General features: G+C 42.2%; 2 long non-coding RNA genes across 4 annotated transcripts in view; both read right to left on the reverse strand.

The window, feature by feature from the left end:
* The window catches only part of LOC111260783 (uncharacterized), a 57625-nt gene that overhangs the window by 28512 nt on the left and 13026 nt on the right, over positions 1-16087 (reverse strand). The window lies entirely within an intron of this gene.
* On the reverse strand, positions 4431-6113 carry LOC147753453 (uncharacterized). The gene is made up of 2 exons (XR_015311199.1): positions 5394-6113; positions 4431-5247 (listed from the first exon to the last, which is right to left on the reverse strand). It is a non-coding gene; the product is annotated as an uncharacterized LOC147753453 (long non-coding RNA).

Raw genomic sequence — 16087 nt, forward strand, 5'->3', positions numbered from 1 at the left:
GGGGGGGGGGGGGGGGGAGGAGCGGCGGGGTAGACATCTCCTACCTCTAATAGTACGTATTCTTGCAAACGCACAAACGTTCAATTATTTTTATGACCCAGACGAATAATTTGTTTGTTATTAATTAATTAACATGGTAATTAGGTATATTACAGTGAACTATTTGAATTCTCCGTGGTTCCTCTGCGCCGTTATTATTATCATAATTAGCTACGCTGAACATCAATATTTTCCATAGCGTCGGCTATCGGTTTGTGTAAAGCACAATCTAGCAATTTCTTCCATGCCTGCCTTCCTTCCTTCCTTCTTTCTTTGTTTCTTTCGTTCGTTATAATTATATCTGCTCTATTATTTATTACCGGTATATAAAAATACCCCCTTTTCCAATGTATTGACAAACAAAACTAAGATGAATATGGGTCTATATCTTATATTATATAAGGTAAATCACTAAAACGACAAATAAACATGAGCTTCGAATCGATATATCCAAAAAAGATATTAAGCGCTTTAAAGTCAAAAATATTTTTCATACCTTCGAATCATATTATTAAGTTAAATTTGATTGATAACTTTATGTTATTTCCCTTGTCATAGCATAGTCTCAAGACTGTGTCCCAAGACATTAAATAATAGAAAATTAGATAAATAATATGCAAATAGTTTAACGGAGTTTCAGTTAGGTTAACGGTTAAATTAGTTAAACGGTTAAATTAAAATTAGTTTAACGGTTTTTCCTTATCAATTTCGTATAGTTAATTGATAGCGTATGATATAGCAGCTTAATTAATGTAGTTCGATTATTTTTGCGCACTTATTTGTTTATTGATTGAATTTACTGGCCTATAAGTGTACTAACTCTAAATTTAATATAGAAAATGGCTATTCTGATTTCAATGGTTTTAAGCGGTTTATCTTTGATTATTATTATTTTTGATTTTGAGAATGTGCAAATAAAAATGGATTTGAAAGAATTTATATGATTCGGCCCCATTTTTCAACTTATCTTCGATTTTTGTGTTTTTTTTTGGCTTATATGTGGAAAATTGTGACTGCTGAAGTTATTCTTACACCCTCTTCATTGAAACGAGAAGTTTTGCAGAGACTTAAAGAGATGATGATCGCCTGACGGCGCAAGATGTGGACTATGCATTGAAATTTCCCGTTCCAATTTTCTCTTTTTTTCAGGGCAGCTAAAAATGTGTGTGATCTGCAAAAAAAACGCGTCTTTCCGATCATTTCGAATCAGTTTTCTATAATGATTTGTTGTAATCTTGCTAGCCGTTGACGCTGGAGGTCCGAATCCATTGCTCCGCCAAACAGCACCAACTCATAATGCACGATCCTTCTCCAGTCCCAGTGAATTTATTTTTTTCCTATTTGCACATCATTGCCGGATGCGATCTACTTCCTATTGTCTGTGTACTTTCGCGTAACATCGAGCCTCTTTCTATAGCCAGCTTTCTTCAAATTATTTGAAACTATTCAATCGTTTCTTAGCGATATTACAACTCGGCCTCGCTCAGCTTTCACATGAGACTTTTTCCGTGATTGGTCGACCATTATTTTCACATTAAAATTTCCACAGCGAAAGCAGGAAAGCCACCTCTAAATAATTTTTTCCGCTAACGCATATTTGAGTCATTATAGCTCAATATAATTATTAATAAATAGCGTGAATAACAACATTCTCGATCGTTACCTCATCAGAGGCGTCATTCTCAGCGATGCAGACGTTATTAGCGATGTCAGAAAACAAAGGAAACCATCATCTACGAAAGGACTCGGATGTTAGTATGTAGTATGTACAGTAGATATCCGGCTAAGTTTGCTTTTCATAGCCGCCTGATATAAAGCACAGACCCTTCGGCGGCCTGAGCTCTCTCCAGTGTACTTATACATATATCATACAGCACCTATCGATAAGGTTGTTTACTTTTCCTTTATTTTTTTCCACACGATCACTTCCGTATTCCAGCTACGCGCCCTAGTCTCCGGCTCCCTTCAACGTCCAGGTTGTGTGTCGCATCTAGCCACTCTCCATTACGAATGATGGCGAGAAGGTTCTACTATGGCAACGTTCGTATTGTCAGTGAAAACGTTGTGCTTATATGATTTGGTCTATATACTATGATAGAGACGTCTTCGATGGACACGTTTTCGACGACAGTATGAGTGCTTCGTATCTTGTGAGGCATGACACTCTACAGCAGATATTCCCTATGGGCTTAATATGGGTACATGTCAAAAGTCGTTTACCGGTACAATCTTTACTGCCTATGTATCTGCTTAAGCTAATATCGTTTGGACGTATAAATGTCCTACTTTCGTACTTGCGCTTGATGATTGGCTTGAAGCTTTGGTGGCGGTCTATCGCCGACAGGGCATACGTACACCTGCTTGGAATACTTGTTGGTCGCGTAACAGTTTATATACATAATACATCTATGGAGGGGATGTTAAGGATAAAGGCAAAGAAAATGAGTCGTTCTCGCAGCCTTACATCCCATCTGGCTCGTGTGACGATCTATCCAAGTTGTTTCCGACTTCGTCCTCGTATATCACTGAGGCTGTTTTAATAAACCCTTTGGCCTTTTCAGCTATAAGATTTCCAATGGCGGTAAAGTTAAAGATTTTTCATCTTTATATCGCGCTATTGGTAGGTTCAGTTATGTTCACTTTTCAAGACCACGTAGTTCAGCCTGGAAGTATTTACTAGGAAACTGGTCTGCCTATTCTGAAGTGCTACGTCAAAAAATACTCTGTAGATAAGTTTCAACTTGTAGCTAAAGTAGCTAGAAATTGAGTAGCCTTCGGAGACATCCTGGTTGAGTATATTGCGAAGTAAATAATAATAAACTCTGCACAAAAAGTTTTGTCCCAAAAGCCATTTTCATGTTCAGCTACACGAAAACATATATAAAATCAAGATCTAGCGTACATCTGTGGTGCGTGCATACCTTCGCGAATTGGCGTTTTCTTCAAGACAGTGAAATGGCAGTAAGAAGAGTATTGTTACGCGTTGGGCAATACGTGGTCGCAAACATTACATCAGTACACGTTTCTATAGACATCGAAATTTACCACGAGGTCTTGGCCGAGGTCACTGAATCGCAAAAGCGATCAAATGCTTTGAATCAGTGTTCCACAAATGTACGCACAGCTGTCGTGTACTTCGCGTCCTTGGCGAAGTTTGCAAACAAATACTCGCACTAATTGCTTCATTTAACGGGCTTCCAACAGTAATTCATGGTCGTGCATTTCTCCATCGTTCTCGTGCGGGTTATGCGTTGCATTCCCACCTTTGGTAAAGAACAGTACTCATCAAAAGCACTCGTTTCTCATTTTCATTTGTATTCATTTGGTTGTATAAAGAAAATTTCGGTTTTATGTTTGCTAATTTGTCAGAAGGAATGATCGACCTTAACCTTCTATTAATTACCTGCCATGCACTGGGGCTGTTTATGACAGAAATGCGGAACGTTACAGATCTTGCACGTTCACACCCTATGATATCTTTTCATTGTTGTGAATGCAGAGATTGTGCCCTCAGCAATTGTTGTTCTAGAGAAAGTAACTGCTATGAGCCAGACAAACAATGGGTTCTTCCGAAAAACAGCCGTTTAGTTACGAATGACTTATCTCGCTCAATAAATTGCAAAGTGCACAATGTCTAAGTGACTTATCCGCAAGCTAAAAAAAACATGCCCTTCGTAAAAGTCAACAAATGTAGAAATCCTTTTCGGCCTTTTAGTCCAAGGTTTCGACTCGGCCTGTATCCATATTTTTCAGTTGACTTTCAGCACACTTTTTTTTTGTTTGCGGTAAAGGCCAATGTATATTTTCTAACACTTACTCATAAAGAGTAACAAAGTTTTACATTTTATATGCTACAGGCCCGACGAAAAAAATCGTGATGGAAAAATGCACGTTTGGGAAAGCGCATCTGCACGTTATTAACACTTTGCGTTACATCGCAACACTGTTCAGTGGGGTGCGCTTCGAACGACATACTACTACTACACACAGATTATTACGCCTGACATTTTACTTGCTACTGCATAAAAGGACTTGTCTACATATTGCCGTCAAAAGCAATCAGTGAACGTGTTAGAACTAGCCATTGCACCGGTTAAGATCGAAGGCCATTCAACAAAACGACACGAAAAGAAATGATGCCTTCTGATGGAAAATCCTCATACTGAGGACACTGGCCGAAAGGCACAGGCTGGTGAGGATAAGCACCAAATGACGAAAAGTTAACCTGTATAAGAAAAGGTCATGCTTACGCCTTGTTCGGTTTCTGAGAACAAGTCAAACCTATAAAATGCTTAGTTCATTTATTAATAATTTGGTGCCAACAACCAGATCGCAAAACATTCCTACAAGTGGACACATACTCGACCTCGGTACTGTTAACAATGAAGACCTATGAGAGAACGCTGTTTATTTTATTGTTTCATACAGCGGTTTGTACAAATCTGCCCCGTATACGCCGTGTATATGCCAGTCGACTGTGGGTGAAGGTTGTTGTTTCCTGCTTTCGAGGCTATCGTTTCGAAATTCGTCAAGCACGAAATGACCTATGCAGTCAAATTTCGTTAGTTATATATAGATAGTTAGACAGCTGTTCCTTCCTGTGCTGGTTCATTTGAAGAAAAGACGCGAAACACTAGTAAGTTTATGATCAGCCCTCATTCTTCTCTCAGCGGCCATATGATATTTCGCCTGATGATTTGCTTTCAACATGAGAATTACCTCACTGAAATGCTTTGGTCTCCTCACAAGTACATATAGTGTAATGGCCATAAAACAGCTTGCCCTTTTCGAAGTATTCCGTCCGGTAATCTCCCCGTTCTCTTTTATCCGCCCTTGTGACACCTGGATTAATTTGTTGACTGCACGCGTGATATAGGCATGTAATACAACTGGTAAGTATGCACGTTCAAACTTACCTATGAGAGCATTGTGTATATATACACACACACCTATAAGCGTCTGCTCCTCAATGTCTGAATAGCGGTGGCAGCCAGAAGCCTATTCTTCGTGCCATATAGAAAACATCAACGACGCACTCGTTCCTCGTTCGCTCTGCGGTCGCCAAAGCACCAGCAGCCGTTTTGATGTAACACGGCTAATTGATTTGTATGCTATAGCCAATCTATTTTAGCTGTGGTTTGCTATGGCACTGGTGGTACACCAGGCCTGTATTATACTAAACTCGGTGGCAAACGTGAAATCGGCGTCCTTCGGTAACGTTGCCATTCGACGATATCAACAGCACAAAGGAATAGAATGCACAGATGGACACATTAGGTTGACTTCGATATTCGCCACTGATACTAACTATATTTGCTAGAACGTAAAGGCTAATGGTACATACAGTACACTACCTGTGTTGTTCCTATGGTCAATATCTTGAATCGACGGTGGATGTTGGTAGATTTCAAGACATCGTTAGGTACTTCACCATTATTATCATCATCATCGTCAGCTATTGCACACACCTGAAGATTAATATAGATGCTTTCAAAACACGCCCTCGTTTGCATCTATACACTTCTATTGGCTAATTCTTGATCATTTTAGGCTGCAAATTGCCGGCGATGCTATTGTTGTATCTCATCGGTACATACAGAAGAACCGCCACACAATGAGAACCACAACGGGTTTATATGGCCAAACGCAGTTAGATAAAAGGAGCAAAAAAGTTTTAGGTTCCTGAGACAGTTAGTGGTGCGTCTATCTGCATTTGCTCTAAAATTTAGCTCCTTCGGCAGAATCCTTAATGTGACCATTCTCATTAAATGACCTCTCGAAATGGATCGGCATACTGACTTTTTTGTGATTAACTCTTCTGTTCGACGATTATGTCATGTTATGTTATTGACACTTCTGTCTGCGCTCGCTGTGACCGGTCGCATAAAGGAGCAAGCGCACTTGATTGACTTGTTTACAGTATAATAACAAGAGCCTTGTATCCATTTCTGTTTCCCTTTATCATATGCGGTTTCTGTATTTGCATTTCGCCGATCTATCGGCCCCTCAGCAAATGTGAACGCTTTCTATTTCGGTTGCCGAAGACGTTATCAGAAAAATGAAGCCATAGCTTGTTGAAATTACCTGAGTGAACATAGAACGAGACAAGTTTGTAGCATAGCGATTAAATAAGCGTATCAAAAGCACACAATACGGTCACGTTTTGTAATGGTTTAATATAATAATAATAATAATAATAATGTTTTTTTTTGCGGAACAGTATTTGCTTTTGAAATTAAGCTCAAATTTTTCGCCAATTCTGAACCTAGGGTCAATTTGATCTTCCATTACTTGCACGAAAAACTTACGTGTGCTCGCCTTGGGGGTGAAGATGCGGCTAAATTCTCCGGAGTAAACAACTATTGTCGAGTCGATTGGGGCATATTACACGTTGTTATACGTAAAAAAAAACTGAAATTAATTTTGGCTTCCAAGTTTCCTGTAGAAAATATTACAATAAGTACACTGGTGCATGCAACGACAAATTTTCACGCCTATTTCTCGAATGCGGCTTTAGATTTGTTGAAAAATCGATAATGACACAAATAGCGGATAGATCTAGTTTCGCACACGGCGGCACCATCTCCAAATCAGAGCAATGTGTTTCATCCAAGAAACGCTTTACTCTGCTACGCTCAGGAAAATACCCTTGAGTACTATGGTATCTTACGCTGCTTGCCTTGTTTGCATGAATTATACGCAAAAGTCGTTTATTTTTATTATTGTGCAAACTAAAACGTGGGCAGAGTGCAGTTAAAACGGAAAATTTCGTGAGCCAAACAAGAACCGGCTGGAAAGGAACAGCATACAGTTATCTATTTGAGCCATCTTCCACTTTTTGGGCAGCATCGAGAACAGGATTTGCGCTGCCCCGTATAAATTGTCTCCCCCAATTTCGTCTCAAGTATAATTACGCTCTACTGACCCGTCAGTGATCTACTAAGACGTGTTGTTAAAAGTGTAACATGACGACGACGACGACACCGTCCCCTGTTACTTTTTGTGAATAAAACCAATCACAGTTAAACCTTTTTTTTTTTCCCTGTATATAAAGCAGTTACTCTGTGACTCCGCAACGCTCTACAGCATGATATCCTTCCCATAATAGAATTACTAAGTAAATGCAGGCCATTCTTCAGTAAGACATTCTTAACGATATGCCGCCGCCGCCGCCGCCGCAACAAAAGAAATTACAAGCGTACATGATCTTCAAACGATCTCTGTGATTACGCCTGTCAACATATAGCAAACTTCCTATGGCAAGTAGTAAATTGGGAGCATGTTGAACCTTTCCCTAGTATATTCTTTTGCCTTGGCTTGATCTGAGAGTTATCAGCATTGTCATATGGCTCATATGCCATACAGGGTAGGATTCGATTAAAATACATTTGGCATTGGTCGCAATAACGTTAAATGTACGTAGACACTGAATATAGAAGCTGTTTTGATATCTGTCTAACTAAATTTTCTAACGGGAGATTGACACTACAAGCTTCGCTTGAGACAGCGAGAACTATCTCTATTATATAATGGTTTTAAAGAAGCCAATGCGATATTTGTTAACTAAGTTAATTACTGATTAATAAAGATCACTTCATTGATTTACGATATAGTGATACCGGTGAAGTATCTTATGGTAAGATGCGAATTATGCGAATCTTTGATAACACACTGAGCTTCGAAGAGATGCAGTAGTCCCACTGATGCTGATCGTCGTGGGTAGCAACAATATCAAAAAAAACGTGTGCACTTCTTTTTACCAGCATGAAATCTGCATCATTCATAAGCTAGAGGCGGACAAAAGACGACTTGTCGAAGCTGTACTCGGCCACATGGAAACTAAATTGAACTCTCTGGGCAGGACGCCTCTTACTGCTTTTCCGATCGCCTGTCTCTTCTGGTGGCCGTTGTCCGTTTCGGACCGCTGGCCCCGCGAATGCAATGTACAGCCCTCGAAATGAACGTCAAGCTGACATCGTGGCTCACCCATTACTGCTGTTTATAGTCCCCTGAGTGGACAGATCTCTTGGCCGCCATGGCCGGTTATTCTATCTCGCGTTGTGTGAATGTTGATGCACACGTGTGCTGCTGGTTGTTCGTTTAAGTAGGCACGCTCTACTTGAGCTACCCGTCCCCGTCAGCACAATACGTGAGTCTAGTTAAGTAACAGCTCAAAGCAACACCGCCTGTGTTTTGAGTCGTGCCTATATACCCTTCCTATCAAACGTTTGTGAAGATACTTTATCTCATGTAAAAATAACTCTGGATTCAATATGCACATCTGTTCGTCTGAATAATATTGAAGCACTTACTCCATGCAAAATTAATGAGAGTCCTGAACTAGACGCATATCAATCCGGTGGAGTTTCTTTGTTCCGCTGCAGATCATTCTGGAACCGCACAGCTACTGCGCAGAACGTGAGCGTTGGTCGCCCCCTATCCGAGGTACAGAAAGTGACGACGTGAGAACGAACAGCTAGTGGAACTAGCAAAAGATCAACGAAAAAGACAAAAATCAACAGAACTTTAAGTAGCGACACAACGGCAGCGTCTCTACTGCGACTCAAAAATCAACTTGAAGTTTCGTTGTTTTCTTTCGCTGACCAAAAAACGACTCTCCCGATCGCCCCCTGCACGACGTCGTCCAGGAGACCTACGATGTCAGTGTTACTATCACCACAATTGCAACTAGTCAACGCAACAAGTGGCTTATTCTACTCTTCACAACCACCGTGGATAGAACCAATACAGGGAAACTATGTAATCCATATTGTGGACCTTTACGTACTAACCGGAAGATCCTAATTAAGTCGATACATTGTTACGCAACGTTAGACCGTCCGTTCTCTTACATGAATGTCTTATTTTGTTAATCTAAAATAACCGGTTAACAGCAGAGCTACCGGCTTCGTTTTCTTTTTTTTAGATGGTGCTAACCGAGACTGTCACATAGAATTGCTCGGTTATAATTGTACGACTCGGCAAAGAGAGATACACTGTTTTTTTTTTAATACACACAAAATCACGCCATCGAATATGCCTAATCGAACAATCTGAAGGTTCACGTATAAAGATGGAGGTGAATTCTATATTATGCGACCGATCTTTATGTGCTAAGCCAGAGTAAGCTTTCTGAATTTCAACATGAACCACTTAGCATCCACAACTAGCCACCCTGTTACGTTAGAATGAAGCTATTTTAAGGGATATATATGCACATTAAAAGTTCTGCCAGACAAAGAGATCAAAGAGACAAAGAGATAACCCAGCTCTTTTAAAAATGTGTGCTTGTAGTAGATAAAGCTCGACGTCGACATTTTACCTGTAACCATATTGAAAAAATCGAAAGAACCTTGAAACCAACACAATCGATAAACGGTGAATTTGTCACTATATTTAAGGTACGGAAGGTCCAGAGACTCGAGTAGGACGCGCGGGCCGGTAACGGCACAGATGTCACAGAACGCTCACGACTAGCGTTAAATCATTGAGGATATTTCTACGACTAATAATGGAACGGTTGCACATACGTTTAGACGTCAAACAATCGATTTGTTCCAAGCACAAAAAACATTACTGATAAATGCAGATAAAGTAGCAGTTTGTTACCGAACAGACCTTTATAGTGCTGGAACGGTCTTGGAAAAACGTGTCTGAATTAAATACCGCCATTGTTGCCGACCACAAGTACAAACCAGCGACGAAAGTTGTTTCTATTTTAATTCTGGATCAAAACTGAACATGTTTTTTTAAAAAAATATGATCTAATAAATAAGATCAGTAAATGAAACTCACATAAGCATACAGTTAGAGATCACAAGACCTTCCAGAGTAGGACGCTCGTATCGCTCATCATTGTGTACCTAACGTCAAGCTGATGTTTATCGATATAGGATTATATCGCTAACTAGAGGAAAATGTTTGTCATCGGTAAAATTTGAAGTAATAATAATATCACACTGTATAAGCCGAAAAGGGTTTATATTATCAATTCATACCGGTTCGTCTTAATTTCACTAATTACGGATTATTCAATGTCCTTTGCTGAAGCCGAGATTGGCCATTATAAAGTGTACGGGATTATCATATGATAAATACTACAATGTAGCTCATCTCATTTTGTCGAATAATTTGAAACGCTGTCACTTTTTTGTATTTAGCATCTGGATGATTGAGCCGTTTGTCGCTATCGGCTACCTAAATGTTGAGCCACATAACCGATTCTCTCTCCCGACCCAACAACGAAAATACATTGTACTGACCAGCGATTTGGGGTGGCGCCCATTTCCGCAAGTGCCGCTTTGAACAGTCATATAGGCAGACCACATACAGACAAAAAGCTAAGGGGCAGTTCAACCAACGATTATGCCCTGTGATGATACTGCACCAGTGGCTGTCAACCTACGCCTCCTAAGCCAGCCACATCAGCGGATTCACTACAGCGACAGCGGTCAACTGCTGGCAAGAAGCTGTTCGACGCACTACTCGTCTGCTTGTAGTTGTCCGGCTGAAGAGTAGTACGTAAGTTAGTGATCATTTCGAGTAAATCCTGAGCTATCTATCCCCTCCCGTCCCGTCCCTCAACCCAATGTCATCCGAACCTCCGTGCGTGCTACACAATACTAAGTTATGACGAACCGACTGCACCGCTTCTTCTGAAGTACATTCGTTGCAGTGGGACTTATAACAGGCTGCTTTGAGAAGTAACTTGTGACCCACTCATGCTGGCGTACCGCCAGCTATGTACTCACTATGTTAGAGTAGCTAAAGACGCACTCTATTCTACGGCGGCCCATAACACATTTATACACCAACTGACCTCTACTGACAATGAGTTTTCTTACAAAAAGACAATCATCACATAAAGTCATAATTCCTACTATGTCACTCCTACTACATAGTACCTAAATAGCCATAAATTATCAGTTGCTAGCCCCGTTTCTTTTCTCAACGGCCAGTATGACTGACATCTCAATGTGTCGTCTTGTGTTGGCTAACCCTATTCATGTCATCGCAATCATGTAGCAGACAAATGTAGCTAAGTCCGACTATGCTATTTACTGGCGACCGGCGACTACCTGCATCTCCTTCCGTGCCCCCTTCCCCGTAGCACACGCTCGTTGACATTATGATACAGGCTACTCCAGCGCACCGACGATAGGACCACCGGCACATGAATAGCGTTCACTTGCTCATGGGTAGGGCTATATGCTTCATATGTGCAGGTAGGGCGTCGTGGTGGCCGACGTAGTCAGCCTGCAATCATCGGATTTAGTGATCCAGATGAAATGATCACGGCATAGACCTAAGCGAGCCAGTCGAACGAACAACTCTCGAGAAACTAAAGTAATCCACGCTTCAGTCCATAGCTCATTTCCCTTCCGCTTTGGTCTTCCTCACACTGTGGCCCGCTCATCTCCCATTGTAATAGCTCACTTCTGTCTTTTATTTTTACTACTGCTCCAGCTATCAATTTCCAGTCCCCTGAAGAGAGAGGAACCACGCAGACGGTCAGAGATGGAGATAAACAGGGCGTACACTGTAGATACATTTAACTCCACTGTGAAGCATAGCTACCACTCTGGCTTTAAGATTGACAATTCAAAAGCCATCGTCACAGCGTAGCGCTCTGTCTAGAATGTGTACCTTCGATTTCACTCATTTCCCCTAACTAACTACATGTCCCCGGCAAGGAGAAACCCTTTATCTGCGGGCGTCTAACATACACAAGCGGTTCGCGGATGGTGACTCACTTTCAAGATACAATACAAACCGAACACGAGAGCTTAACTTCATCGAATTAGCAAGCATACGCATTCTATAATTAGCTCCGAAACACAAACCTGTACATATACACCGAACCGCAGCTGCTTACATTATTGCAAAATACGATTGTTCCTAGTATATTTTTATGGATCTGTACAGTCCCCTTTGTCTGGGAAACCCAGCTGGATTGCTAACACTTACACAAACGAACGTGCACACCATTGAGCCGTACTCGTACGTTATTCGAGAACTGTCGCACGAGACGATGGACAGCAAGATCGGCTAGGATAGAATGGGTAGTGTGTAAGCTTTTTCCGAGCGAAACATGGGCTACTCGGAAAACTCGGCACCTTTTCTGAGGCATTGTTGGGTGGAGGTCAGTCATGCGGGCTGTCTACGTGTGAGCACCCGTCGAATGATTTCACTCGAATGCCAAATCACTCGGTCAATAAGCACCAGCTGGACGTCATTTCGGCGTCAGCGGCCGCGGTTGAATGGCTCCCAGCAGAATCGCGGGACAATCGGACTCGATGGATTACAGCGATGTTGCTCCTTCACTAGGCTACTACCGTCGCTCTTGTCTTCGTCGCCGCTGGTGCCACCGCCGTTATGTCGCCGATGATGTCAAACGGACGCTTCACCATACATGTGCAAGGCGTCGACGAGCTCGTTAGCAATGCTGATCAGCAGATGAAATCAAGCAACGCACGACGCGACGCTAGCAACTTAACAGCTGCCATGTGACAGATGATGAACACTTTATTTTCGCAGCGTCCATTCCAACGACACGTAACGTCCAAACATGGCTGTTTGGACCGCTTTTCCTTTCGACTTGGAGCCTAACACAAAACTAACCCACCGCGCATTTAAGAATAACATGTTTATCTAGCATATACGATAATAAATAGCTGTTATTCACGAGTGGCAATCGCTTGTATAAACACATATATATATATATATATATATAGTAGCTTAGTAATTGTTGGTATCGACAAGCTTAGAAATACGCTCCACTCGCTGGCTATAGGCGAATTAGATAAATGGAAGAAGATATGTTCAGGCGGTCAAATCAGCACGGCGCCTAAATTTCGAGGTAAGTTTTGTACTCGTGCTGCACATTGCAATGCATCGATTATAGTTCCGCTGTTAGGAACTTTACACGACAAGTCTTAACTATCCAAAAATGCGAGTATCTGTTTCAACACGCGTTCGGGAGGGATGACGAATGAGATCTGCAAATGTGCAATAGGACGGCGCACCTACGTCATCGCGAGAACTTTTCAACACGCTGGCCGCTTTCCAAATCTGACGCCAAATTACATTCAAGTTTACGCGAAGAGCCGAGCACTCGGGAAGATTTGCAACCGAGTCGAAAATTGCGCTACAATATCAAAGGAAGCCTAGAATTGTAAGGAATATTAGTTGTATGCAAATGAACGCTGAAGCCTACCGTAGATAGTGTACACACTTTTTCGGACAGGGTAAGCCAGCTGCGGTCATTTGCACTGTATAACCCAGAACAAACGTTTGTTACAAAAGCAAAAAAAAATTCCGCTAGTATATATATTTGGAAAGGTTCAAGACGCACCTGGAATGTGTGGAACTATATATATTCGATGTCAGGGCTGAAAAGTTAGAAGAAAACAACCGTCATCCACAGAAAGATTTGTCTTAACTTCGGTGTTCGTCATAAATATAATCCCTAGCCTAAATCGCTGAGACCCAGGCACGTAAGTCTGCTCTCGAAGTAGGTCTCTTTGAACTGTCATGTAGAAGAAAATACGGCGTCATCATGAAACGATCAGATTTTGTTGACAGCTAGTTAATGAGCTGTTAAGTTGAGAAAGATTTTTCCCTTTTCAATAGAAAAAGTTTACTGGGAATTGGCAAAAACTTATTTTTGCGAGCCATACATCGTGCGAGGCAGCAGTGTTCGGCTAGGTAAGCATGGTATTTCGGACGTCTCGCACGTCCGCGCCCACTGAACTCTGCCGCGTAATAATCCGACGCTTGGTCTGCTGTTACAGTTGTTGTTGTTGTTGTCATCGTCGCCGTGCCTGTTATTGTGTTTGCGATGTTTCGGTTAAGGCCAACGCCTAAACGTTAACATCGGCCCACTAAGCAATCAGTACAGCACCGACATTGAGGCAGGCCGACCAGATCTCATTTTAATTATGATATTGCGAAACTGAATGATGATGATGATGGTGATACTGGTGCTGCTTTGACGTGCAGAGTGTCGAGTATAACGCGCTGCTACGGTAGCCAATGTCAAAGCTAGAATTACGTGCCGTAAATACACATAAATGTTACAGTTGAGCTGTTCGTATTGAATACGAAATTCCAAAATCTAACTCAAGACCACACATCAAATCTGGTCGAATTTAGTTTCCCTGTACCGGAAGGCCTGTAGTTGGTGAGAGTGGGTCCTAAGAACAGGTGAAGACATCCAGTCTGATATCGGTCGGCAGTATGAACATAGGCTGGACTTGAGCTCTCCTTCTAAGGTTGAGCTGCCGACGAAGGTGTAACCATGACATGGGCAAACATGTGACGTCTCATTTATATGATAAACCACGCCAAGAAGCAGATACAGTACAATGGCCGCAATGTTTGTTTGCACACTTTGCAACGGTCGCCACGTTATAGCAGGTAGGTCTCGTTAGTCTCGTCTGAGGTAGTTCGAAGGGACTATCAGATATAATAAAAGCAGAAAAACAAATACCGCGGTTCAGCCTCTGTCGTGTGCGCAATACGTTGTTTATATGAGTGTTAAAATATAATCTAATATATAGATACAGGCGTGCGGATGTGTGTGCACGTATATTGAGTCCGCTGGCTACAATTTCATTATGATGGCAGCAGTGGCGGTGGGTGTAAAGCCAGAGGGAGCGGGATTAGCGGGGTGTCATGTCGCTCCGTGTACGCGCTTCGAAGGGCCTTGTTGAAACGGATCCGGCCGGCCGCCCGAACTTTGGTGGCTAGACGACCTAATACTAGCCGATGATAGTCCAACTCTACCGTTTCGATCCTACAAATTCTAACCTAGCTAGCACCGTGGGTGATCATCGCGTCGTACACGTACAACACCTACTACAGCATGGGCTGCCATTCGCGCTTCCGTCGCGGCGGGGCTTTTACATACAATGAGCGAATGGACAAACTGTACACAGTGTCTCTGTACACGTGTGCGCGCTACAATGCCCAGTAGTTGGCGAGCCGGCTGCAACGAACGGACACCGGGCTGCGCCAGTTGTCTCTGAGCTGGCATAGCTGGCGCCGTACAACGCGCCTCGGACAGGTGTGTCGACGCTACTGTTTCTATGTTAGTGAGTGTCTGATAGGGGAAGGGGAGAGCGTGACAAATATTTGGGCCAATGGTGATGCTGCCTAAGGCGGGAAGTGTCCCCGCGGCCCCTACTCGAGGCAGGCCTGCTCGACGCTGCTGCCGCACGGCGCATTAGGAGCGCGTAGTAACTCAGTTCAAAAAATTTATTGATGAGACGTTGGCTGCTACGACACTAGAGGATTTAATGTATTTGGGCTTGTTTCATAGCACATAATCTCCATAAGCGAGTTGCCTACAAATGTAAATATTGATACGGCACAACTTGTTTTTGACAAAAGTCGTTTAATTTTTACGCATGAATTTAGTGAATGATAGACGCACGATTGTATAGAACCGCTGAGCTTCTGCACTATACGACAGAAGCATCGTTCTGTGCAGCAAGTCGTGATTTTACCGGCGTCGTAGGCGTATCTAGGACATATGGCAAGAAAAGTCTAGCATCAACTGTGCTTCGCTAACAAAATACGCGATCTAAAACGAGACCGTTACGAGACTGCGTTCACCCGCATCGTATCATCTACCTATATGATCTTTACTGTATTTTAGTTACTACGTGGATGAACGTATCGCGTTTATTCAAGCTAAACTTAATCTCACACACTTGCGTAAAATGCTTTCGTGTTCTGCAAGAATAACAATTATATAACACCGAACTCCGGTATATGCTCATCTGAAAATGTCGCAAAGTACTTTGTGCGTTGTTTATTGGGAAAAGCCAATATTCAGTACGCTAGAATTGATGTTATCCGAAATCACACAAAAATTGGGTCATATTTTCCCTTCAGAGGCACGGGGTCGCACAGAACTATCTGCATCGTCGAGAAGACAGTTGACACCCCCATTGAGCGTCATATTTTTTGTGCTCTTTGGCGACGTGATCACGATGCCCCCGGCTTTACCTCGTTTTTCGACCCATCGAACAACTGAGCCTGA

This window comes from Varroa jacobsoni, unplaced genomic scaffold (assembly GCF_002532875.2).
Source record: "Varroa jacobsoni isolate VJ856 unplaced genomic scaffold, vjacob_1.0 scaffold_476, whole genome shotgun sequence".
In the NCBI taxonomy this organism is placed as follows: domain Eukaryota; kingdom Metazoa; phylum Arthropoda; class Arachnida; order Mesostigmata; family Varroidae; genus Varroa; species Varroa jacobsoni.